Source organism: Papio anubis, chromosome 1 (genome assembly GCF_008728515.1).
Source record: "Papio anubis isolate 15944 chromosome 1, Panubis1.0, whole genome shotgun sequence".
Taxonomy (NCBI): Eukaryota; Metazoa; Chordata; class Mammalia; order Primates; family Cercopithecidae; genus Papio; species Papio anubis.
Window position 1 is genome coordinate 198,281,970 of NC_044976.1, and position 26,534 is coordinate 198,308,503.

Consider the following 26,534-nt stretch of genomic DNA (forward strand, 5'->3'; position numbering starts at 1 on the left):
TCCCTGACCCCTGGGAATCCTAGCCTACAGTAGGCACTCAATAATACTTACTGGATAAGAGATGAACACACTTCCAGCCTATTCTTCCCACCCCAAATCTTTCCTTAATAAGAGGTCTGGGTTTTCACACAGGCCTCCTGGAAAGCCCCTTTTGGCCAAACACTGTAGTCTCTGTGGACAGCTTTCAGCCTGTGGCCAGCTTTCAGCCTGTGGCCTGCGGTCAGGATCACTCTGTCTGCCACTCTAAGCACTGGCTGAGGACAGTGACACAGAAAGGAGAAACAATGCCCCATTCCAGCAGGAGGAGGGAGGAAGGATGAGCGGAGAGGGCTGACCCATTTTTCTTGGCTAACTGTGAAGCTCCCAACTATGTCCTGGGACTCTGGCAGGGACCCTGGAGGCAGCCCTGACCTCTGCTCTGTGCTGCATTATTCAGCAAGACTGTGACATTATCACTGTGAGGTGGGTGAGTCATCAACAAAGCTGCCATCTAGAATCTCATGAGCTCAGCCTGAGGGGCTGATGCCAGCCTGTTCACTGACTCTGGAGGACAAAAGGCTATGTTCCCTGCTGGGCCCCCCTTCCCTGCTCCTGGCACCCTGGCAGGTCCCTCTCTATAGGGACGATGGTAAAGGCACCTGAGCTTTAATAAGGGAGAAATGTGTGTCCAGTATGGGAGCTGCCACTGTGTGAACAAATGTGGAATCATAAGTAAGTCCAATCTTGGTTTTTAAATTTGGAAATGCATATAGTAAGATTTAACCCAAGATGTTGTTGAAAGGTTATTTGTACTGCATCTGGCACTTGATACATGATTGGTGTTATTTCCCAGGCCTCCCAATTGAGATCCTAAACAAATTCATGCTCATGATAACTGCAAATCATGAATTACAATCTTATTCCTATCTCTTCCTGTACATCATGGCTGGGGGCAGAGGAATAACCCACTCCAAACCCCTATATGCTTCCTCTTTGGGGAGAGGAAGGCACAGTGTGTCCTATCTGGTCCTGTAGGTGTTGGGTTAGCTCCACTGCAAACCCCACATCTGAACACAGCCAGCCTGTCTGCAGCCTGGCAGAGTTTCCTGTCTTCCTCGCTGCCTATGCCACTTCTCACCCTTTCTACTCCTACTTTTTCTCCATGTTCCTCACTCTTATCTGAACTCCGTGAATTTTCTTTCCTGCCCTTAGAAATTTCTTCTACTCTGTGCATATTCCTCTTGGGCACCTGACTTCTTCCTTCTTGACTTAGAGGAAGAGATGCCTCACATTCACAAACTCACGCCTTCCTTCTTCCCTTCTCTCATTTTCTGCCCATCAGTTCTCCTGCCTGCCTCCTGCTTCTTCCAGCGACTCCTCTGTAAAATCTCACATGAACTTTGCTGCCTTTCCGGGTCCTCTCGCTTTCCCCTAAGAGGCTTGTACTGACCACAGTGCTTCCTAAGGTGTAGGCCACAGCCACTGTATCAAGGACCATTCGGGTTTCTTGTTAGCAGGCAGATTCCCAGGCTTTGTTTTCACTTGCTCAAATAGAATGGGGGTCTGGGAATCTGGGTCAAATTTGAAAAATTCTCTCTTTTTAAAAAAGTGCAGTGGCTAATGCTTGTAATCGCAGCACTTTTGGAGGAGGACGTGGTGATGTATGCCTGCAGTCCCAGCTGCTCAGGAGGCTAAGGTGGGAGAATTGCTTAAGTCCAGGAAGTCAAGGCTGTAGTGAGCCACCTTCACACCACTGCACTCCAGCTAGGGTGACAGAGTGAGACTCTGTCTAAAATATGTATGTGTATATATATATATTCTTAAAATAAAATTTTACGGAGTCTCGCTCTGTCACCCAGGCGGGAGTGCAGTGGTGCGATCTCAGCTCACTGCAAGCTCCACCTCCCAGGTTCACGCCATTCTCCTGCCTCAGCCTCCTGAGTAGCTGGGACTATAGGTGCCTGCCACCACGCCCGGCTAATTTGTTTGTTTGTTTGTTTGTTTTTGTAGTTTTAGTAGAGATGTGGTTTCACCTTCTTAGCCAGGATGGTCTCGATCTCCTGACCTCATGATTCACCTGCCTTGGCCTCCCAAAGTGCTGGGATTACAGGCATGAGCCACCGTGCCCAGCCTTTAATATATTCTTAAAATAAAATTTTAAATTACACAAGTGGCACAGCACTGCAACAAAAGCCTGTACACATTGTCACAAATCTCTCACCACCAGTGTCTATCCACTTCTCCCAGGTATCCAAAGTCAACAGACATATTTATCTGTCCACATCCTTGTGACTCCTCAGACAAGTCTATATTCACACAGAGAGTGAAAATCATATTGTCGATTTTTACAGAAATGGGATATGTTGTATTAATTACTCTGTCAGTTGCCTTTCTTTTCTACCAATATATCATGGATATCCCTCCAGGGCAATAGATATGGAGCTACGTCATTCTCTTCAATAGTCATATAATATTTCATAGTATAGATGGACACAGCTGATCAAACCATCCCTCCAGTTATGATGAGTATTGAGGCTGTTTCTAATTTGCATCTGCTTGGTTATTTGTTATCATAACCAATGCTGTTTTCGTATATACTTTATGGGCTTTTATTTCTGTAGAATAGTCATAAAAACAGGATAGTTCTGTAAAAGTATGTCATTTTAAAACAGATGTTGTTGCATTACTTTCCCAAATTGGGACAATTCCGACTTCCCCTAGCAACGCACACCACTGCCTATTTCTTGCCTTTGTGAAAACATTCAGTATTTTATTCTTTTCTTTCCTTTTTTAAGGTTTGTCAATCACATGCAAAGAAGATATTTTCACATGTTGCTTTATTTTATATTTTCCTTACTCTCAGTGAAGGCATGTATTCCTATGTTTACTAACCTTTTGGATTTATTCTGTGAAAAGCCTATTCTATCTTTTTACTATTTTCTTACTGAGCTTATCTTTTTCTTGTGAATTTGTAGAAGTTCTTAGAGTATTATGCATATGAATCCTTTTCCTATTACGAGTGCCAAAAACATTTTATTTCTTTCTTTCTATTTTTTTTTTTTTTTTTTTTTTTTTTGAGGCAGAGTATTACTCTGTCATCCAGGCTAGAGTGCAGTGGTGCAATCTCGGCTCCCTGCAACCTCTGCCTCCCAGGTTCAAATAATTCTTATTCCTCAGCCTACCAAGTAGCTGGGATTACAGGTGTGCACCACCACTTCAGTCACCCAGTTCTGTTTTTTTTGTTGTTGTTGTTTGTTTTGTTTTGTTTGTTTTTTTACTATTATTTTAGTTTACAGAGTTTTTCCTTAGGTATTTATGTTCTTTTTTCTTCCAAATAGAATTTGAAGTGTCTCAGACTTGGCTTCCAGGCTGCCTACTGAGTACCCCTTCCAGAGCCTGTTGCAGTCCAAGTTCACTTCATGAAAAGCTCACACTTCCCAGGCAGACGCTCACCTCTTCCAGTATTATCCACCAGCCTGGTACAAGCAACCTGCTGGTCACTCAGAGCAGATGCATCATACCCCTCCCAGCCAACTAGGCACAGTGTCCTGTTGAATCTCCATCCACAGCCTCTGTCTGTTAAGCATCTCTCTAAGCCCACGGCTCTGCCTTCAGCTGGGGCCCTCAGCAACCTCCACCATGTGACTGCAGCCAACTTCTCACTGAGGACCCCGACAATGCCACACCTCTTTGCTGGCAACCTACAGCTGCTTCCACACCCCCTTGCTGGAAACCTACAGCTGCTGTCTTGGCCAATCCCACCATACCACATCCCTGAGCAATACCATTCTAGAGGTCTCTACCGTCCATAAACACCACTAAAAATTCTTAGAACGGCATAGGAACCTCTCCAGGTTCTGGCTGCACAATCATTTTTTGGTTTGTTTTCTATTTGTGAGACTATTTTGCTCAAATGTGTTTACAAATGATTTTTTAAAAAAAAGAAATCCCATTGAAGGAAGTTTATAAACATAATGGGAAAATGCAAAAGTGATAAACATCTTCTTCTCCAGGTAGGCACTGCAACTAATGAGCATTGTTAGTTCCAGGGGTGTGGAGGCCTGAGGTGGGAGTCACAGTGACCTGGCTCAAGGCTGGTCTCAGCAAGGCCCTCCAGAAGAGAAGAACTGGCCTGGAGCAAAAGCTCTTCTCTTTCCTGCTACAAAGGTGCAGGTTCAAAGGGCTCTTTTGTTTGAACAATTAGGTGAGCAGGAAAGCAATTGATAGGCCACTCAAAGTAAGTGAAAGGCAAAGGAACTGAAGCTGCCCTCCTATTAAAGAATAACAGATAACAGGTGAAGATTAGCAGGGGCAAGTTCCTATTAATAACACCATCTATTAATAGCAGCAGTCCCTGACTGAGTGTATTGTCGTCCAGGTTCTGTGCTAAACATGCAAAAAGCATTGTCTCATTTAATCATCACCACAGGCCAAGCAGGTGGGACATGAAGGCTTCTATTCATCAGCCAGCGGAATTGCTGTGGGTGTGAAATTACCCTGCTCTTACACTGGAGCTTGGGGCTCAGTCATTCCAGGGCCAGTGTGTGTCCCATGATTTCAGACTGTCTTTCTGCAACTTCAGTCTGTATGGTGATAAAGCCTATGTGGAGAAGAGAAACTTTTTTCTAATTTGCAAGGTTGCTCCCAGCATACAGAGCTGGGTCTGTCTGCTCTCATACAAATCAGCCCCTCCTTCTCATCTGCTTTTCACAATTGTATCTCCTGGGGTCTCCCAGGAATGAGAAATCAGCTTTTTATGGAGTCATGCAATTCTTCAAGCCTTTTTCCTCAGCAATACGATAGACCAGGCAGCCAGAGCTTGGGAATGACCAAGTCACCGTTTGAAAGAACTCAGTTACATTTTAAAATACTTGAATTGACACATTGCAATTGTATATATTCATGGGGTACATAGTGAGGTTTCCATACATGTAATGTACAGTGATCAGATCAGGGTAATTAGCATATCCATAATCTCAAACATTTACTTCTTTGTTTTGGGAACACTCAATATCCTAGCTATTTGAGACTACAGAACATATTACTGTTAACTACAGTCATTCTACAGTGGCATAGAACTCTAGAACTTATTCCTCTCATCTGGTTGTAATTTGCATCTTTTAACAAATCTCGCCTTATCTCTCTCAGTTACATTTTTAAGACAAAAACCATTCCTTCTGAGTACGTGTCTGTGAATGGTAGTAGAGTAGTTCTCCTTTCCTCTGTTATGTTTAGATTCTTGAGATGTACATTTACTTTAGAATGCATGACAACTCTTAGTCACTGCTAAGATAATAAGCTGTAGTCATGTAGCAGGACGAGCCACAGACAAAACTCCTCAGACACCGGGTTAAAGAAGGAAGGAGCTTTATTCGGCCGGGAGCTTCGGCAGACTTGCGTCTCAAAAGCCAAGCTCCCCAAGTGAGCAATTCCTGTCCAAGGGCTTATAACTCTATGGAGATCTGTGTGAGAGGGTTGTGATCAATTGAGCAAGCAGGGGGTACGTGACTGGGGGCTGCATGCACCGGTAATTAGAACGGAACAGAATGGGACAGGGATTTTCACAATGCTTTTCCACACAATGTCTGGAATCTATAGATTACACAAGCAGTTAGGTCAGGGGCTGATTTTTAACTACCAGGCCCAGGGCGTGCACCGGGCTATCTGCCTGTGGATTTCATTTCTGCCTTTTAGTCTTTACTTCTTCTTTCTTTGGCGGCAGAAACTGGGCATAAGACAATATGAGGAGTGGTTTCCTACCTTAGTCATATCTACATTCTTACTTTAATAAAACTGCACTTTCATGGGAAAAGCATTTTTTTTCTGGTTTTCATATTAACTGGCTCGGGCTCAAGTTATGCTTTGGAAAGCTTGGACAGTCTGTTGTTGCAACCAGACCCAAGGAGGTCTTGTCTACCTGGGCTGCGTAAATGAGGAATTGGGGACAGGTATTGAGACTGGAGAGGTGGGAATCAGATCTTCCAAAGCCTAACCTCCTTAGTGAAGCCTACAGATTGCCTGTTCCTCCAGGCTTCACAGCCACAATGCCTTTCTTGGCAGATTGATTGTCCTTCTTTGGAATCATTTTAAAAGCTTTCCAGCTACTTCATCTTCTCCAGTTACCATTGGGTCCTTTAAAGGACTCTGAAATGCACGCTGAGTAGCAGTCGACCTCATTTCACTTACAAAAATGGTTTCCTGAGATTTTGCTGTTTATGGATATTTTGTAAATAGAATCCGTTTAAAGGCACTAGAGGAAATTTCTATTTAAATGAAACCTCCTGGGAATCCCTTTGTGAGGCAAAGAAACCCTTTGCGTTGAACATGTAAATTGATCTGTTCCGTAACATGGGTCTATCACATTTTCTCAGGGTGGCCTTGCAGTGTGGCACCCCAGGGAAGAATTACAGTAGAGTAATGGAGTGACTCCAGGCTGGCAGCCTCTGCCCGTGTTCCTGCCATCTGTAGCAAAAGATGCCTCAACCCAGGTAGCAGGATTGGGATGTGAAGAATAAATGTGCTGTGACATCAGATACACAATTCTGACAGCCTCCTACTCATTTAAATGATTTCTTGTTAGGTTTTTAAGTCCTTTGGGAGGATCCGTCTATCCTTTTATACAAGGAATGCTACTCTTGATGCAATTAATCTGAAAGAGGATTTAAAGACACAATTTCCATGCCAGGGCTTCCACTGTGTGAAGCCAACATTAGGTTCAAGTGCACGATAACATTCGACATGGCTTACATGGTAAGTATGTTTCCAAGAGGGACTATTAAACTGAAGTGGATTAAAGACGGCTCAATTTTTTATAACCATTTCCTCACTTGAGTATTTTTATACTTCCCTGCCTTCACCAGAAGGAAGCCACAAATCTCCTCAACAGTTGTTAAGCCATTGTGAACAAATTTTCAAGCTGCATTTTTATATCATCCCCCTCCCCAGGTTCAAACCTGACAACTGAAGATGCTGCTGTGGACTCGGGTATTAGCAGGGCTCAGTCACGTGTGAGAGAGAGATGAGGCTTCTCCAGGAGGGGAAAGCAGGAGCAGGCCTTGCTGCTCCCCAAGCCCCACACCCCTAACCCCTATACCCCACACAGAATGACACACACAACAACACAACAAGTGCATACACCCCAACACACATGAACACACACACCCCACCACACTCACACCCCCAAAACACACAGCAACACACACACACCACACCACACACAGACACGCACACTCACATGTACACACTCCCAACACACACACACACTGATGAGACAGCCAGGTGGGAAGGGCTCCGTGGAAGGCCCTCTGACTGGCCTGTGCACTGGGAGGAGTGCACACTGGGGTGGAGCATGGGGGAGTTCACACCCTTTGAGGGGGAGGAGCCTGGCCTCTCCTTTTCCTGAGTGGAAACTGGGATTCAATCTGCGGGGCGGAAAGCACACTAGCAGGGACTCCGGCTTTGCGGAGGGCCCCTGTTTCTCTTTTGCCCAATACATTCCATTTTTTCTCACCCTTCCAAGTGTCTGCAAGCCTAATCTCTCATGGCCGTGTGATAGGAACACGGCTCTTAGCTGAACTAAGGAAAAAGTTCTACAACACTGACACATACACCAACACAAACACACGCAGCACACAAAGCAACACACAGGCGTCCCTGCCATGCATACACTCACCTCAAAGCAAACGCACACACCCAACACATGGCTCCCATTACACACTCATACACACCCTCTCCAAGCACTGTCAGAAAGCCCACCCAGGGTACTTGGAGCATTCCCTTGGCTGGGGGCCATGAGTAGAGATGGACTAAGTGCAAGTCCCCGTCCTGAGAGTGCAAGCCAACCTTGCGAGGTCATTTGCAGAGTCAAGAATGACTCCAGCTGGGTTGCATGTGTGTAATCTCAGCATTTCAGGAGGCTGAGGTGGGAGGACAGCTTGAGGCCAGGAGTTTGAGACCAGCCTGATCAACATAGTAAGACCCTGTCTTTAACATTTTTTTTTTTTTTTAAGTTTTAATATTCTGGTGACCTTGAAGCTTAATTACTAAATATCTTTTGCTTTTCTCGATTGCATTGTCATTACAAAGTATCAAAATAATAAATAATATAGTTAAAACTTTGACTGATTTAAATAAAAGACAAAATTAAAATTTAATTCAAAATATTTTCCTCAAGGAAAGATTTGATCTTCTAAAAAATCATTAGTAAAGGTATTTATGAATGATCATATGTTAGAATGAGATACATTTCAGCATTAGTTAGGCAAAGAGTACCAAACACCAGTCATACAAAGGGATGGAAATGAGTGAAAGGCGTTGCAAATTCCCTTCAATTCTTTGAACTCTCTCTGAGTTATATACAAAAACATTACATGATTATATAACAAGTTAACAGCAAACATTATTTGTAATGCTGTATTAGCATACAGGATAAGAGCCAATTGTGTAAAGAAAAAAAGAATCCCACCCTACCTCTCTCCCAGTCTTCCCTTAAATGACCTTTTAGGCATCTGGGAGGTTTATATTCCTGGGAAACAATGTATCAAGCGGGATGGTGAAAGCCCAGCTCTGTGTGGGGTGGTAGCAAAAAAGAATCCCACCCTCCACAGGCACATCTCAGGCAGATCCATTTTAGGAAAGGTACTTCTGGAAATTGGTGATTTGGAAGTAGATTCCTTTAAAGTGCTTCGGTGCCTGTGTACACCTTGGGAAGTCTTCCATTTCCTCCAGGAGTCAGCACACAGCTGTTCAAAGATTGCTCTAGGAGGTTTTCCATTTGAGACAGGTCAGAATTAGTCAGAAAATAAAATACAAACTACAAGGTTGTTAATGTAGACATTAGTCCACCTTGACCTGATGTGCCACTTAAAGCCATACAAACAACAGTTGTTATCCATTTAGCACATACTGTACATGGCTTTGCAGATTCTGTGTCTGTCTGTGTATGTACAAATCTCATATTGACATAGTCTAATGCTGAGTTCAAACTGAATTCAGAACCTCAGCTTGTGATGAACTGATGGTGATCCTGAGCCAGTGAAATTTGCAGATTAAAACTAATGACCTCATTAATATCCACAGGCCAAGGAGGCCTGAGGACAGTTGGTTCCTACTTACAAAATCTGTATAAGAAGTTGTTATTTCCATGTAATAGAAAACAGAAGCACAGAGAAGTCAGGTCGTTTGCCCAAGATCACAAAGCAAGTGAGTAGTAGAATAGACATTTAAACAAATTAGACTTTTAATGTTACGGAAGGCAACCTTAGAAGACCACCTCAGTGGGTAAGTCTGAGACCCACCATTGGGGGATTATTTTACCCTGATTTCACTGCACCATCTGCTAGTGCAGCTACGCAAAGGAAGGTCACACACATCAGGGAGTTCTGAATTTCAGTTTTATAGCTGAGGAAAGATAGAGTTGCAAAGCAGCTGATTTAAGACCATCTGATGATAACCAAATCAATAATAACTTAATAATTAGTCATTACAAAGTACTAATCGCTTACTCATTTTGGAAGTGGTATGACATAATGGCTAATGATAAGGAACCTGGAATCATTGCTTGGGTTCAAATCTCAAATCTACTGTTAATAAGCTCTGTGACCTTTGATGAGTTACTTAACTTTTCGTTTTTCAGTTTTCTTATTTTGAAAATAGGCAAAATGATAGCATCCACTTCATGAAATTGTTACAGAAATTATATAAAAGAGCACAGATAAAGTGTTTGGAAAAGCATGTGGCTAACATATGGAAAGCACTCAATAAATGCAAGTTACTGTTAGGAAAATATCAGAATAAATTTTTAAAAATTACTTAGTTTTTAACAATCAGGGTAAAATATGTATAATGTAAAATGTACCACATTAACTGTTTTTAAGTCTGCAGTTCAGTGGCAGTAAGTACATTCATATTGTTGTGCTATAACAACCATTCATCTATAGAACTTCTTCATTTGCACAATTAAGACTCTACCCATTAAAATAATATAATTCATTAGTTAATTTAATTAAACTACCTATTCCTAACATCACCCTGGCCCTTTTCTGTATCTATACATTTGACTAAGTATGTCATATAAATGGAATTATACATCATTTGTCCTTTTGTGACTAGCTTATTTCACTTAGCATAATGTCTTCAAGGTTCATCCATGTTGTAGCACGTGTCAGAATTTCCTTCCTTTTTAAGGCTAAATAATAGTCCATCGTATGGATATACCACATTTTGCTTATCCATTCATCTGTCAATGCACACTTGGGTTGCTTATACCTTTTGGCTATTGTGAAATAATGCTGCTACGAACATGAAACTACAAGTATCTTTTTACATCCCTGCTTTGAATTCTTCTGGGCGTACATCCAAGACATGAAATTGCTGGATTACATGGTAGTTCTATTTTTAATTTTCTAAGGAATTGTCATAGTGCTTCCCATAATGACTATACTTCTTTACATTCCCACCAGCAGTACATAAGGATTCCAATTTCTCCACACCCTAGCCAATACTTGTTATTATTTTTAAAGTTTTAAGAAATAACCACACATCCTAATAGATATGTGGTGGTATGTTGCTATGGTTTTTGATTTGCATTTCCCTAATGATTAGTGATGTTGAACATCTTTTCCTGTGTTACTGTATTTCTTTTTTTTGTTTGAATGTGTTTAATTTCCACAAATTGGTGAATTTTCAGGTTTTACTTTTGTTATTGACTTCCAACTTCATCTTGTTGTGATCAGAGAAGATTCTTTGTATGACACATTTTTAAATCTACTGAGACTTAATTTATGACCTAGCATATGGTATATTGTGGACAATTTCCCATATGCACTTGAAAAAATGGTATATGCTGTTGTTGGGTAGAGTGTCCTGTAGATCGGGGTCCCCAATCCCTGGGCCGTGGAGCCGTGCCATGGCCTGTTGGGAACCAGACTGCACAGTAGGAGGTGAGCAGGGGATGAGTGAGCATCACTGCCTGAGCTCCACCTCCTGTCAGATCAGCGATGATGGCATTAGATTCTCATAGAAGCACAAACTCTGTTGAGAACTGTGCATGTGAGGGATCTAGGTTGAGTGCTCCTTATGGGAATTTAACTAATGCCTGATGTTGATCTGAGGTGGAACAGTTTCATCCCAAAACCATCCCCCACCCCCAGTCTGTGGAAAAATTGTCTTCCATGAAATTGGTCCCTGGTGCCAAAAAGGCTGGGGACCACTGTTGTAGATGGCTGTTAGACCTAATTGGATTACTGTATTGTTCAAGGCCTCTGTTTCCTTGCTTATCTTCTGTCTGGTTATTCTATCCATTATTGAGAGTGGGATATTAAAGTCCCCAACTATTATTGTAGAACTGTCTATCTGTCCCTTCAGTCTGTCCATTTTTGCTTTATATGTTTTGATAGTTTGTTATTAGGCACATAAATGTTGATAATTGTTATATATTCTTGCTGTATTGGATCTTTTATCAATATATAATGTCTGTATTGTCTCTTGTACCCTTTTGTGACATAAAGTTTGACTTAAGACTTTATTTGACTTAAATTCAATTTTAGCTACCCTATTCTCTTTGGTTACTATTTGCATGGAATATCTTTAACCTTCAACCTATTTGTGTCTTTGAATCTAAAGTGGATCTCTTATAAACAGCATATAGTTGGATCCTGTGTTTTCTATTTATTCTGCCTATTTCTGTCTTTTGATTGGAGAATTTAATCCTTTACATTTGAAGTAATTACTGAAAAGGAAGGACATACTGCTGTCATTTTGCTATTTGCTTCATAGATTTTTGTTCTGCATTTCCTGCATTATTGTCTTTTGTGTTTAGTTGACTTTTTGTAGTCAAAGATTTTAATTCCCTTCTCATTTCCATTTGTGTATATTCTATAGCTATTTTCTTTGTGGTTACCATGGGGATTACATTTAACACCCTAAAGTTATAACACTCTAATGTGAATTTATACCAGCTTAACTTCAACATGTGAAAACTCAGTTCCTATACAGTTCTAGCCCCACTCCTGTTCAGTTACTGATGTCATAAAATTATGTCTTCATGCATTGTATGCCCCAAAACAAGTTAATAATTGTTTCTTATGCATGAGTCTCTTAAGTCATGTAGAAAACAAAAAGTAGAGTTACAACCCAAAAGTTACAATAATACTAGCTTTTACAATTGTCCACGTATTTACCTTTACCAGAGATCTTTACTTTTTCATACGGCTTCAAGTTACTGTCTACCATCTTACCATTTCAACCTGAAGGATTATCTTCACTGCAGAGCAGGTCTAGTGGCAGCGAACTCCCCCAGCTTTTGCTTTTCTGGGAATATCTTAATTTTTCCCTTATTTTTGAAAGACAGTTTTGGCAGCTATAGGATACTTGGTTGACAGTTTTTTTCCTTAAACACTTTGAATATATCAACCCACTCACTGCCTTCTGGCCTCAAAGTTTTCTGATAAGAAATATACTGGTAATATTATTGGAGAAAATATGATGAAAGCAGTCTTTCTCTCAGCTTATAGATACTAATAATGGATCTTATTGTTTGGTACATAACAGAACATTTTCTATAGCATTATGATATAAGTTGTAGCATAATTTTGAGACCAATTATTTAAAGAAAAAGGAATTGAATATTTTAAGAGTAGATATTATGAGCTCTTTAAAATTCAAAAAGTGTTACAGATTGACAAGATGTAATTGAAATTAAAAGCATCATACTGGTTTTAATTTCTAAGGTAAATATCAATCACTATAACCCACATAAAAAAGCCTTGAGTTTTCTTAAGAGTAAAGAGTTCTTCAGATTAAAAATGGAGAAAACTGCTGTGAATTGTGCCCAGTCAACATAGGTCTACGTCTTGCTTTGACCTCATGAGGAGCCATTGTTAGGGAATTCCAAGCACCTATATGAGTTCCTGACTGGGCCTAGGTTTTTTATCTTTTCAGTTCAGCAAGCTGGTGTTTGATGACCTGAGGGACTTTGACCACAGTTAGCTTGTTCGCTCCTTGATTTTTTTTTTTTCTGTTTTGTTGTTTTTCCTTTTCTTCTCTCCATATTTTTTCGTTTTCTTTTAAAATTTACTTTATTTTTCAGTTGTATTTTCTTACCTTTTTCTTTGTTCTTTCTTCCTTTTTCTCATATGATGGCCTCTTCATGGGTGTGTGGAGCCTGAGAGTCATTCTCTACCTGATGACCACTGGTCCCTGCCTTTTGTGGGAGAGGACTTTGAGGAGCTGCAGGAGCCTTTCTCCCTTTACTTTACATACAGTATGAAGATCCTGAGCTCCGTGGAGCCCTGTGAGATGGTGCAGGAGATGAGCCAGGTGCTGACTCAAGCAGCTGCACATGGGAGCAGTGCAACAAGCACAATTTGCTGTGTGTACAGGGCATGCCCTGCTGAGAGGGATTTTGTAGAGAAGGAATACAAAATCTGTTGTGGCAGAGTTGTCTTCATGGGGTCCAATTTATGAGGGTATCTGGCACCTGCATGTCCTTCAAAAATCATGTGTCCAAAGTAAATGCTGAGCTTAAATTCTAAAGGACATCAGAGGCCACCTGGGAGACAGGAAAGGAAGCCCACCTGGTCCTAACTGCAGGCTGACCCTCTGCCCCGACCTGGGGAACTTGAGACTGGACTATTTCTCGAGGCACCTCTCCCACTCCTGTTCTTCTCTCTTTTTTCTTCTGTGTTTGTGGGGGAACAGAGATAGTTTTTGTAAATTACTTGACTTCATTTCTTCCAAGTCTTGCAATGAAACTGATGCTCCAGGAAGATGCACCATTATATTCTGCTGTTTTGCATCCTTCCTGCTCAGAAATGAGGCTGCGGGTACTCCAGTTTGAAAAGCATGTAGTAGTGCATACCTGGAGTTAATCAGAAACAGTAAAGAAAAAAACGACTTAAGAGAATTATCATGGTCCCCATCAAGAGCAGCTAATTATTCAAAGTAGCAACGGAAGGATTTTTATAAAGGGATATTAAAAGTGGTTCTGAACAGATAAGTCTGTATTTGTCAGGGTTCTCCAGAGAAACAGACCCAGTAGGAGAAATGTATATACATGAAAGAACAGATTTACTATGGAAATTGGCTCACACAGTTATAGAGGCTGAGAAGTCCCATGGTACGCAAGCTGGAGAACCAAGAAAGCCAGTAGTGTAATTCAGTCCAAGTTCAAATGCCTAAGAACAAGGGGAGCCGATGGTGTAACTCTCACTGGAGGCTGAAGGCCTGAGGGGAGTTTGAGGGAGAACTAGGAACTCCAATGTCTGAGTACCATAGAAGGTGGACATCCCAGCTTCAGAAGACAGAATTCACTCTTCCTCCACCTTCTTGTTCTATATGGACCCTCACTGGATTGGATGATGCCTGCCCACATGGAGAGAGAGATCTTCTTTGCTCTGGCTGATTAAAATGCTGTCTCTTCTGGAAACCCTTCACAGACACACTCAGAAATATTATTTCGCCAGCTCTTTGGACATCCCTTATCCCTGTCAAGTTGACACATACAATTAAACATCATAGGCTCTGAGCCTTACTGCAGGGCAGAAATGCAGAAATTGTGTGCATTACCTTTCTACACCAACTTTCTTAACACTTTCAGAAAAACCAAGGAGAACTTTAGGCCCAATTGGCCTGTGTCAATTGTGGCTGAGAAGTCTGCAACAGGATCGTGAAGTCTTGTGAACCAGGCTGTGTTGGAGTCAGAGAATTGGTATGGGCGTGGTCACCCAAATCAGCTAAGGAGGCCCCTAATCTGTGCTGTTGACTCTCCTTACTCCCTAAGTGCAGGAGTTGGGTCTGTAAACCACAGTGACTGAGACAGATCTCAATTGATTTCGAGGCTTATTTTGCCAAGGTTGAGGAGGCACCAGAGAAAAAGAAACGTAAGTCACAGTAGAATCTGTGTCCTATGCTTTTTCCAAAGAGAGTTTTGGGAACCTCGGTGTTTAAAGGGGAAAGAGCAATCAGGAGGGGAAGAAAAAGGAAAAATAAAAGGAGGGAGGGTAGGCAATGAGACAAGTGGTTTCAATGCTTGTGAGGCTCTGAGTATTGCTCAGTGAATCTACATTTTACACCTGAAAAAAAAAAGAAGTGGGGAAGTCAATTAACCATTAGTCTGGCACTCAGCAAATCTACATTCTACATAAGAGAAAATCAGCCTGAGAAATTACAGCTGTCTTGGAAAAAAAGGAAGGGAGTTTTTGCATGACTTGGTTTCCAAGCTTAACTTTTCCCTTTGGCATGGTGAGTTTGGGGTCCCAAGATTTTATTTTCCTTTACAGGCCGTTCCACTCTGGTGTTTTCTTCTGGTTTTTTTTTTTTTGTTTTTTGTTTCTTGTTTGTTGTTTTTTGGGGGGTAGGATGGGGCGCGGGACAGAGAATCATCATGTTGCCCGGGCTGGAGCACAATGGTGTGATATCAGCTCACTGCAACCTCCGGCTCCCAGGTTCAAGCGATTCTCCTGCCTCAGCCTCCTGAGTAGCTGGGATTACAGGCACGTGCCACTACACCCGGCTGATTTTTGTATTTTTAGTAGAGATGGGGTTTCACCATGTTGGCCAATCTGGTCTTGAACTCCTGACCGTGATCCACGCACCTCAGCCTCCCAAAGTGCTGGGATTACAGGTGTGAGCCGCCATGCCTGACCCTTTCTTCTGTTTATGCAGTGGCATGGAGCAGTCCCTCTAAGAGGGCTGACCCGGGTATGAGACATTCAGTCAGCCTGAGGGCCCAAGGGCTGCTCCATGGTGAGCCAGACATCCTGAAGGGTCCAGAGGGAGAATCTATGGCAAGAGACAGCAGTCTAGAGGGATGGAAGTGGTGGCAGAAAAGGTGGCTTTTACAAGTCCAGTTTTAGGTGCCCAGTTACCAGGTACGTTTATTCTACGCTGACTTTCTCTTATGTAAAATGTAGATTTGCCGAGTGCCAGTGAATTTATCATTTTAGAAACTCATCAGGGAGTTTCTAGAGGAGTTTCTAAGAAGTCAAAGAAATGTCCAGGGAGGCCCTTAGCCACCTCGTGGAAACTGGGAGAGAAGAAATGTGTGCAGAGAGAAGAGGGATTTTTGATGCAGAGAAAAAGAACAGGTGTGTCCCGGCTGCTGGCTCTGAGTAACCCGTCTGATCTCACTGTACAGAACGTACCTGCACTTTACACTAACAATGAGTGCCATTCAGTGTGCCATTTATGATGTTCACACCGGCCTTCCTTGGCGTGGTCCCTGAACCCCTGCAGAGCAGGGACTGTGCAGTCTGAACCAAACAGGGGCCCCTGGGAATAGGGTAGTGCATTCTGATACCTGAGCTGGTAGTAGAGTCAGAGCAAGAACAAGAGCCCCGGCGAGTAATTTGGGTTCTACCCCTGTCACCTTAGCTCACCTGCCTGCATTGCGAAGGTCACGGTAATAGCCTGACTGCATTCTCGCCGTGGTTCTGGGTCAATAAATCAGTCAGTAAGCACTGGGCAAGTAAGTAGTACAGAGCAAAGTCTGAGCTTGGTGCCACAGTGGATAAAAAAGAAATAGATGACTCAGCCTCTGCTTACTGGGAGGCTCTGGTCTAGCTGAGACACTACAGAAATATTTGGAGAATGACACTGGTGCAGAACTGAAGGTGCGGAATGACTCTGAAACATTGCTGCACAGCAGGGTCTGAGAAAGGAGAGGGCAGTGCCAGCTGGGTCTGCCAGGAAGGCTTTTTTGGAGAAAAATATTGGCCAGGGTCTGGGAGAATCAGCAAATATGCCCGAGGGTAGAAAACCAGCGTTCCAGGACAGGGACCCTGTGCAGCCCTGGGGTGGGCTGGGTGGGGCTGAGCCGGCAGTACCTGCAGGGACGATGGGCACCAGAGCACAGCTCTCAGCCTATGTGTTCCGGAGCTCTGGGTGCTCCCAGGTGTCCTCACTGCACCATGGTAGCTCCTCATGAAGCCATCTGTCCTAGCACAACAGCTCCAATCACTGCTATTAGAACAGATCCAAGGGGCAGGCTGGGAGGGTGTTAGGTTCAAGAAGGAGCACTATGTAGAAGCAAGAAAAGAGATGAAAGTTTTGCTTCTGTCTACATCTGGCCAGAGAGCAGACTTTGATTTGCAACACCGTGTGGTCTCTGCAGGAATACGAAAGGGAAGAGGGGGTGGGCGGAAGGCTCTCCTCTCCAGTGCATCATTTTCAGTTTTGCCTGTTACTTTCAAAGTAAGCTGTCTTTCTGATACTGCATTCTGCCCTTTCTGACCCACGTCCTATATTTAAAGGCTTTACATAGACTATATAATCCCAGTTATCACTCTGTGGAGAAAGTGGCTGTGAGAATTAGAGAGACAAAGGGTGTGCTTGTGGGAATGGGATGTAATGTCAGAGCAGGTTCGACCTTACAGCTATGCAGTCCAGTTAGTCAAATATTAGTGAATCAATTTAATTAAAGATTAGGTCCTCTGTTGCCCTGGCCATCCTGCAAAGTCACATGTGGCGAGTGTTATCATTCCGGATAGCACCATAGAAAGTTCTGCTGGGCATCATTGCCACTTGGACCAAGGGGTCAACTGCTTTCTGGGTGGGAGAACTGAGGCACAGTGAACCATGGCTCGGACTCCAAACTTAGTGCTCAGATCAGTGTGTTGTCCAAAGCTTCCAGCAGACAAGGACTCAGACCACACAATTCAGCAGCAACAAGATGGCTGGAGTGAACAACAAGTTTCCCCTGACTTTAGAAGAAAAAGATCTCTAAATCCTGGAGATGATTACATGCTTTTCCTGAGGGCTGAGGAAAGAGGAGAAGCAGTTGGTTTGTTTTCAATTAGCCACCCTCCCCCTTTTTCTAAGAAGAGGGGAGTCATTGCCAGGTCACGGGGCTGGGAGCCAGGGTCAGCAGAGGGGCTGGTCGGAGCACCTGAGCCAAATGGCCTGAGACTCTGATCCTCATAAGGGTCACCTGCCACCAAATGCTCTCTCCTGGGTGCTGCCATTCGGTTTGTTACGTCTGCACTGAGCTGGCCCTTCCATCTCCCAAGCACCCAATGTTCACCGCCCCTCCTTGGCATGGTGCCCCCTCCACCCAACACACACCCTCCACCGCAGGGCGAGATGGGGGCCACCTGAAGCTGGGCCCTGAACTTCAAAGTTGGGAGAACCCGAGTCACTCATCCCAGCAAGGTGAGCTTCCAAGAAACCCCACTCCCGCACTACTCCTGTCTTCCCATAGGTTGTCCTGGGTCCTGCTAGAATCTCAGAGAGACATGGGACTATAAGTTATCCAAATTCTGGAATGGCCAGAACAAGTGAGTGAAATGCACCTTTGCCTGCCTGTGAAGGGCCAGCTTCCGCCCGGGCACCAGAGACACAAAGATGAATAGAATCCTTCCTGCTCCCAATGACCTCATTTACTAAGGAAGGAGAGAGACAGGAACTCACTGCTTAAGGGCTACGTTTATTCATTCCTCTATCCAGCAAACTCTTCAGGACTCCAGCTGTGTGCCCAGCATCATGCGAGAGCTGGGACTTTAATTTTCAGTAAGATCTGCTTTTTCCTTTAAGGAGTTTGCATCTAAGAAGGAAGCAGGCAGCACCGGAGCAGTTACCCCACGGTGCCACGATCCTGGCGAGCGCATGAGCTACAGGAAACGCGAGGAGAGGATCCAACTCAGTCTGGAAGGCTCAGGTGTGCGGGAGACATAATGGAGGTTCGAAGGGGGTCGACTCTGCCTGGGGAGGGTGCCAGGAAGCTTCTGAGAAAGGCAGTGTGGGGGCAGCTGGAGCTAAATCTTGAAGTATGAAGAGGGGACAGCACACCCAAGGCAAGGAATGCAACCTGCGGGAACAGCGTGTGGGTGGATGCAGAGGTAGAGGGACGGGCCTGGAGGGATGTGAAGGCGTGATTGTGATGGGCCTGGTGTGCTTTGCTGAGGATTTTAATTTGATTTGGGAGCCACTGAGAGGTGGAAAGCATGAGAGTAACTCAATCAGATCATTCTGATTCTTCCACGTGGAAGGTAGCCCTGTAAGGCAGCGGAGGGTCTGGCGGAGAGACACAGGCGGGAAACTGTGGCAGGAACCCAGGTGAGCCGGTCTGCGCGAGGATCTGAGGAGGCATGGACAGAGCTTTCTCCAGGAGCCTCCTCCTCGCGCTGAGCGACTGACTGTATCTGGTGTGTGTGTGTTGGGGGTGGGGTGTGTGTACGATGATGCTGGGATTCTTACACTGCGGCTGTCGTATCATCAGCAGCAAGGATGATGGCGCAGGAGACACTCAAGGTCATTGCCAGGGGGCACAAACACATGGAGAAAGTAACTCATCTTCTTTGAGAGCACCATGTGCTGCAGTATCATTCAATAGGACCTTTTTTTTTTTTTTTTTTCTCCCCAAGACAGGATCTCTCTGTCCCCCAGGCTGGAGCACAGTGTACCATCGTAGCTCCCTGCAGCCTCAAACCTCTGGGCTCAAGCATTCCTGCTACTTCCAGCCTCCTAAGTAGCTAGGACTGTGTCCACCAGGCTGTGCTTGAACAGTGAGATTCAGGCATAGGCCACCACACCCAGCTAATTTTTAAATTGTTTTGTAAAGACAGGGCCTTGCTATGTTGCCCAGGCTCAACACAACCTTTCTATGGGACATTTATTTGTTTAGTAAACTTTCTCTGCCTCTCTCTCTCTCTCTCTCTCTCTCTCTCTTGTTTTGCTTTTAACCCCAGAGGCCTAAGATTGAGTTGCTGATCTTCCTGTTTTTGGCCTGATCACACCCCTGAAAAGGCTCTTTTAACTCTCATTTCCTGCTCCAGCCCCCTCCTCCCATAGGCAGCTTGCTGAAGCCTGCTGTGGCTGATCCAAGGTGGGCCCAAGCAATGGCTGCATTTCTAGTAGGGGGAGTTCTCCTTGCCACAGGAGATCACATGCACACTCCCCAGGCTGAGCTCAGGAATGCAAACTCAGGTCAGCCTAACAGGGTGAGGCTGTCCCATAGGAAGCAACATTTAGAAAGAGTCATGCCAGATTGGATTCCAACCCTGCCGGGTGCAGATGGCTGGTCAGGAATGCCCCACAGCTGTCTTGGCCTCCCATGTGGACTGCTGAGGCTTCACATTTCCCCTTAGTAACACAGCTGGGGCACTGCAAGGGAGTAGGGTGGGGGAGCTGAATTGCAGGGGACTCACCTTCTGTGGGAGAAGATGGAAGGGAGGGGAGACAAAACCGCAGTTGACTATATTCTAAGCACAGTCCAGATGTTTAAATCCTTACTGACAACTTAAAAACAAACTAGGGGTGGGCCGGGCGCGGTGGCTCACGCCTGTAATCCCAGCCCTTTGGGAGGCCAAGGTGGGCAGATCATGAGGTCAGGAGGTCGAGACCATCCTAACTAACACGGTGAAACCTTGTCTCTACTAAAAATACAAAAAATTAGCTGGGCGTGGTGGCGGGTGCCTGTAGTCGCAGCTACTTGGAAGGCTGAGGCAGGAGAATGATGTGAACCCGGAAGGCAGAGCTTGCAGTGAGCCGAGATCATGCCACTGCACTCCAACCTGGGCGACAGAGCGAGACAATGTCTCAAAAAAAAAAAAAAAAAAAAAAACCAAAACCAAAAAAACAAAAACAAAACAACAACAACAACAAAACAAGGGTTTACATTTTGGGATAAAACCAAACCAAACTCCTAAATGTTCCAAAGAGATGGTAAAGTGGTAAGAGGATAGTTTTGAAACCTATCATTGCATTTTGGTTTATGTGTCTGATTGAATGTTTTTTCTTGATAAAACTTAACTGAGTACTTAGTATATGCCAGGCACTGTGTTAAGAATGTGACCTCACTTTGGGAGGCTGAGGTGAGAGGATCGCTTGAGCCCAGGAGTTCAAGACTAGCCTGGGCTACATAGCAAAATCCCATTATTACAAAAAAATTTAAAAAATTAGCCAGGCGTGGTGGCACATGCCTGTAGTCATAGCTACTTGGGAGACTGAGGGGAGAGGATTGCCTGAGCTTGGGAAGTCAAGGTTGAAGTGAGCCGTGATTGCACCACTGCACTCCAGCGTGGGTTTAGGTTTTTTATCAGATTGAGAGACTGAGCTAAGAGAGTAATGACACTTATTTCCTGCCTGCTTTACTGGGGTGTAGCGGAAGGTGACGATAGTAGTACACAGTGCCTGGACCTCCTCAAATAGTTCCTAGAGATGGGATAATGGCCACGTGTCCTGAGCAAATCCAGGCAGGCTCTGGACAGTGCTGCAGATGCAGGGACAGGTCAAGTATTGCAGGGGTGGCGGGTGGGGGACGGGTGGTCCCTGAGGTGGCCTGTGGGGGTGACATCCCTGAGTGGAGCAGGCTGATGTGTCGGCACCCCCATTAAAGGCCACTTTTAGGGCAGGTGATAGGGAGGCTGCTGGAGGAAAAAATGGCTCGAAGGCTAGGGAAGGAAGGCACAGAGTAGAGTGGCTGGGAAAAGACCACAAAGGGTTTTGCTCAGCTTCTCCGCCAGATGCATTTATTTTCAGAGATGGCCTGCTAGAGGCTTCTCTTTTCTATGCGCATCCTCTCGAGACACAGCCTAAAGCCACGATGCTCACTTCTGCTGTAGGAGATTTTGCAGGGCAGGCCTAGAAAGCGTCAGCTAGAGGCAACCTCTTTTCATTCTATCCTGATAATCACTTGCAAATTCCAATAGGCAATTAGAAAAAGCACCAAGATTGCAAGAGTGCTAACTTTTCCAGCATTTCCTTGGTAAAAAGCTCCCTGTGATTTTATGGGGAAGGGGCGGGACAAGCAGTGGCTGCATGGATCCCACCCAGCTGCTGCACCAGGCTGCGCCAGGAACCAGAGGGAAGCACGGTATGCGAGTGAAACGCACTCCTGTTTCAAAATGTTTTCCAGTGGGCTGTGCTGGGATCTCCCGTGTGAACTGCGCCCTAAGCACAGACTGAAGCAAGCTCCCTTACCCTTCTGACCCTGCTTCCTGCCTCTGCTTATCACCCGCCCTGGGTTCAGAGTGTGAGATGCCGGGGCTCTGTGACTCTTCACTTCCAACGGCTCCCTGCAGCCCATGCCGGCCACCACTTCAGCACTGGTGAATGCTAAAGTGAACGAAAAGGGGATGGGACTCCAACTTTGTAGTGAAAACCACGCACTGTCTTATTCATGTGCACCCTGTCTAACCCGAACTATTTTTGATGAAGTGCTTCACCAAGATGTGGTTTGGGGGAGGGGTAGAACAGGAGAGGATGAGGAGTAGAGGAGAGCAGGACTCTTCCTCCTCCGCAGAAGGAAACCTGTGAAAACATGTGGGACCCCAGGCTACCGCTCAGTAGAGTCCTCGAGGTGTTTATATTTGCCCAGCGCTGCACTCATGACAGATTATTTTGCCTGCAGGGTCTTAACAACATTTGGTAGGTGGTCTTGTAAAGGAAAGCAAATATTTAAGGCTTTTCTCCTTCCCTCTCCCTAATTGTTTATGTGGGGAGAGAGGTACCAGTTGCTCCTGATAAGAGCAGGCCACAGCCCCAGGCAGCTGGCGCAGCACACGCCTCCGTGTGAGGAACTCTGGCCTGCTGTGGTGAGCACTGCACTGACTTCACTGCCCCCTGGGAGGAGGCTCCCAGTTAAGTGGGGAAAATATATCTGAAAATGTCGAAGCGGATTGCTTCCATTGTCAGGGCATTTGAGGGAAACATCTATGAAATCGGTATAGCCCAGATGTCTTTATATGCACATGCTTAGCAAATCAGGATTTAACAGATGGCATGAATATATACACTTTGCATATCTAAAGATGCTTATACGATTAAATGTAAGTGATTTTGAATATGTGTACCATACACATCTTGCAAAAGAAAAGCCAACCAATTACATGGTCCATGTTATGGTTTACATATGTGACCATCATTATAAATTATGTCTATCAGGCACTTACAGGGAGTTGAATTAGTTACTGTACAAAGCACACAGCCCTCTTTAGGAATTTATAATCCGGGGAAAACGGTGTTGCCTGCAAGGGAATTAAAGACTGTATCATCCGTAATAACAATTGAGATTTGTATATGGTTTTACAAGGTACAAAGTACTCTCAAAACATATCATATGATCTTCACAAAGGCCTGAGAAGGTTAAGTGTCTAGAGAAAGGTCATGCAGTTATTCAGAGCTAGGCGGGTTCGTTACCAGGTTTTGGTCAGTTCTCTCCTGCCCCCAGTGCTGACATCTGTAGGCCCAGTCCAGCCCTGGGACTGGGCGGGTGTGAGGGGCCTTGACTGGGAATCTGGATGCAGAGGCCATGTTGTGTTTATGTGATAGACTCACTGGGATTTCTGTGGTGTGGAGAGTGGTGAGCGTGGGGTCAGGCACTCAAGAGAGCTGCAGCATGGATGGGCGAAGCTATGCTGCATCCATGGGGGGCTACCTTGAGGCCAAGTTTCCTTGGGGGCTGGGGCCAGGGATTTGCAACAGCCGGAGTCCCGCCAAGGATGTGGTTTCTGCAGGGAAAGCACTGCTTGGATGATTCCTTGTCCAGAGTTGTGCCCACCAGGTGGATGTGGTGGAGAACATGCTAGAGGGCTGGGTGGACAGTGTCAGCGGAGCGACTGGAGAAAGCAGCCGGTGCTGAGCAGGCGTGATGGGCCAGGCTCAATGCCAGGAAGCTGACGTCACTTCCCCTTCTTTCATCAAACCTTTTAGCACCCTCTTCCACAGGTAAGGACACAGAGCTCAGACAGGCTGAAAATGTGTTCGAGCTTATAAGATCTGGTAAGTCAGAGCCAGACTCTGAGCCACCAGCTTCCTCTGAAGCCTGAGTTCCTACCCGTTCTGCTGGCTGTCTCCCGAGTACTGTGCGCACATGAGGCCAGAGATCTCAGAATTCAGCTGCACCGGAATCCCCTGGGGGGCTGGCTGAAATGCAGATTGCCTGCTGCCACCGAGTTGCTTACTCCCTAGGGTCCAGTGGGCCCGAGAATCTGCATTTCTAACTAGTGTTCAGGCGCTGCTGCTGCTGCTGCTGCTGGTGGGGGTATCCACTTTAGGGACCACTGCTTGAGGCTGGGAGTCTGCCTGGGGCAGGGGACACTGAGGTCTCGTTCTGATTCCCCTGGAACCTGAGTGAGCTCCCCTGAGCCTGCTGGTTATCTCAGCATTCCCATTCTGCCTGGTCATGTCTCGAGGTGCATGGGGTGGGGAGAGGCCTCTTTTCAGAAGTGCATGTTGCCCAGCCACAGGAGCTATGTCTTTTTATTTGCTTGTTTTTGAGACAGCGTCTCACTCTGTCTCCCAGGCTGGAGTGCAGCGGCACAATTACATTTCACTGGAGCCTCAGCTTCCAGAGCTCAAGCCATCCCCCCACCTCCTCCTCTCGAGTAGCTAGGACTATAGATGCAAGATGCAGCCCAGATAATTTTTAAATTTTTTATACAGAGGAGGACTCACTTTGTTGCTCAGGCTGGTCTAGTACTCCTGAGCTCAAGTGATCCTCCCACCTCGGCCTCCCGAAGTGATGAGACTACAGGCGGGAGCCACTCTGCCCAGCCAGGAACTATGACCTAAGCTTCCCCTTGTTAACCTGTGCCAGGCACACAGTGACTGCTCAGTGAAGAGTTAGCATCTCACAGGCTTGCCTAACACCCTCAGCGGCCTCAGATCCCTCAGTCATGAACCCCCGCTGCCATCCTGCATGGATGCTGCCTTTGTTATGGGGCCAGGATGTCTCCATTCTTGTCCATGGAGCTCCACTATTTAGGATACAGGTCTCTTTCTGGAATTTTAGAACTCCATCTATATTCAATAAAATATTTTTGAATTTATGATCATTCAGCTAGGACTGCCCCCAGGCCTGCCTCCTTGCTGAGTTCTGGGCCCCATTTCTCCCAGTGGGAGCAGGGCTCGGTCAGCATCAGCAGCAGTTCCTGAATGAGGGAATTACAAGCTTTGCTGCTCTGTGGGGTGTAGCCTCACCCCGTGGGTCTGGAGCAGGGTACCAGTGCCAGTCCCAGGTTTCTGTGCCTGGGAAGACGCTTTCTAGAACATCAATTCTGTGGGTGAATTTGGAGGAGAAAAGCATGTTTTAAAAATTTCTGCCAAAGCAGATAGACATTTTATAGATTAGAAGTAAAATTTGCATGATTTGTTAAGATAGGAATTTAGATGTGAAGGAAATGTGCTTTTGAATGGGGCCAGTCTCCTCGGGGTAACACCATCGCTCTTCTGAGCCTGTACGGTCATTTCTGTGGAAAAGTTTGAAAGTTAATGATGAAGAATAAGCAAAGCAATGAAGCTGCAAGCAGTGACCATCTTACCATGTTGATATTGAGCCTTTATGTAAATATCAGCTGCAGATTTTATGGAAGAGAAAGAAGTTGACAGGGACCAAAAGTTGTGTGTGACGGACAGTGGTCCTGGAGCTACCGTGTGGGCAGGCAATGGATCTGTCCTGACAACTGCTGTCACTAGCCTTCAGTCATCAACATCAAGAAGTCAACACTTGTTCACAGCCTCAGTATTCGTAAGGGTCTGTGTTGCCAAAGGAGGTTACAATGACCCCCTTTCCCAACTGCCCTTTTTGTGGCATCACTTTGCCAGTTGGTCTGTGACTTGCTTTGGCCAGTAAGTTACAGCAGAAATTCTCCCTTAAGTTGTAGCTTCTATTCTCTCTCTGTCTTGGGAGCTATCTGGAAGCTCCCTGAACCCTGTCCTCTTGGATTTTTACAGAAGCTTTGTTACACAGGCATGATTAAACCATGTAGAAATGTGACTGGACCAAAAGCACATGATCGAAATCCAACAAGGCCTGTCTGTTCGGGCTTTTCTTATCTCTCTGTGCAGGATTCCTTCCTCTAGGATACGGGGCAGGACCCTCTCTGGAATAAGGGTTTTGACCCACCGTCAGATTCGAGTCTTGCCTTGGGCAGGTGAAAGGAGGACAGGAGGTCAGAGAGAGAGATTCTGTTTCATGAGGCCTGCATCTGAGGGCTAAAGCACCCCAACACTGCAACGAAAGACCGTGACAAGGGCTATGGAGGTTCTGGCCAGGAACTGTTGATAAGAATGTGTGTGTGTGTGTGTGTGTGTATATATATATATATATATATATATATATATAAAATCGTAATCATAATATCACACCCGGGTTGTGTCTCATGTTCCCATTTAGCAGCTTCTTTCTTTTTCCTTTCTTTTTTTTCTTTTCTTTTGTTTTCATTTTTCTGAGACAGGGTCTCACTCTGTCACCCAGGCTGGAGTGCAATGATGCAATCTCGGCTCCGCAACTCTGCCTCCCAGGTTCAAGCAATTCTCAGGCCTCAGCTACCTGAGTAGCTGGGTTTACAGGCGTGTGCCACCACACCTGGCTAATATTAGTAAAGATGGGATTTCACCATATTAGCCAGACTGAGCGCTAACTCCTGACCTCAAGGGACCTGCCCACTTCCGTCTCCCAGAATGCTGGGATTACAGATGTGAGCCACCATGCCAGGCAGCAGCTTCTTTCTTGATGAACTGTTTCTACTATTTTTCTTTCTTTCTTTCTTTCTTTCTTTCTTTCTTTCTTTCTTTCTTTCTTTCTTTCTTTCTTTCTTTCTTTCTTTCTCTTTCTTTCT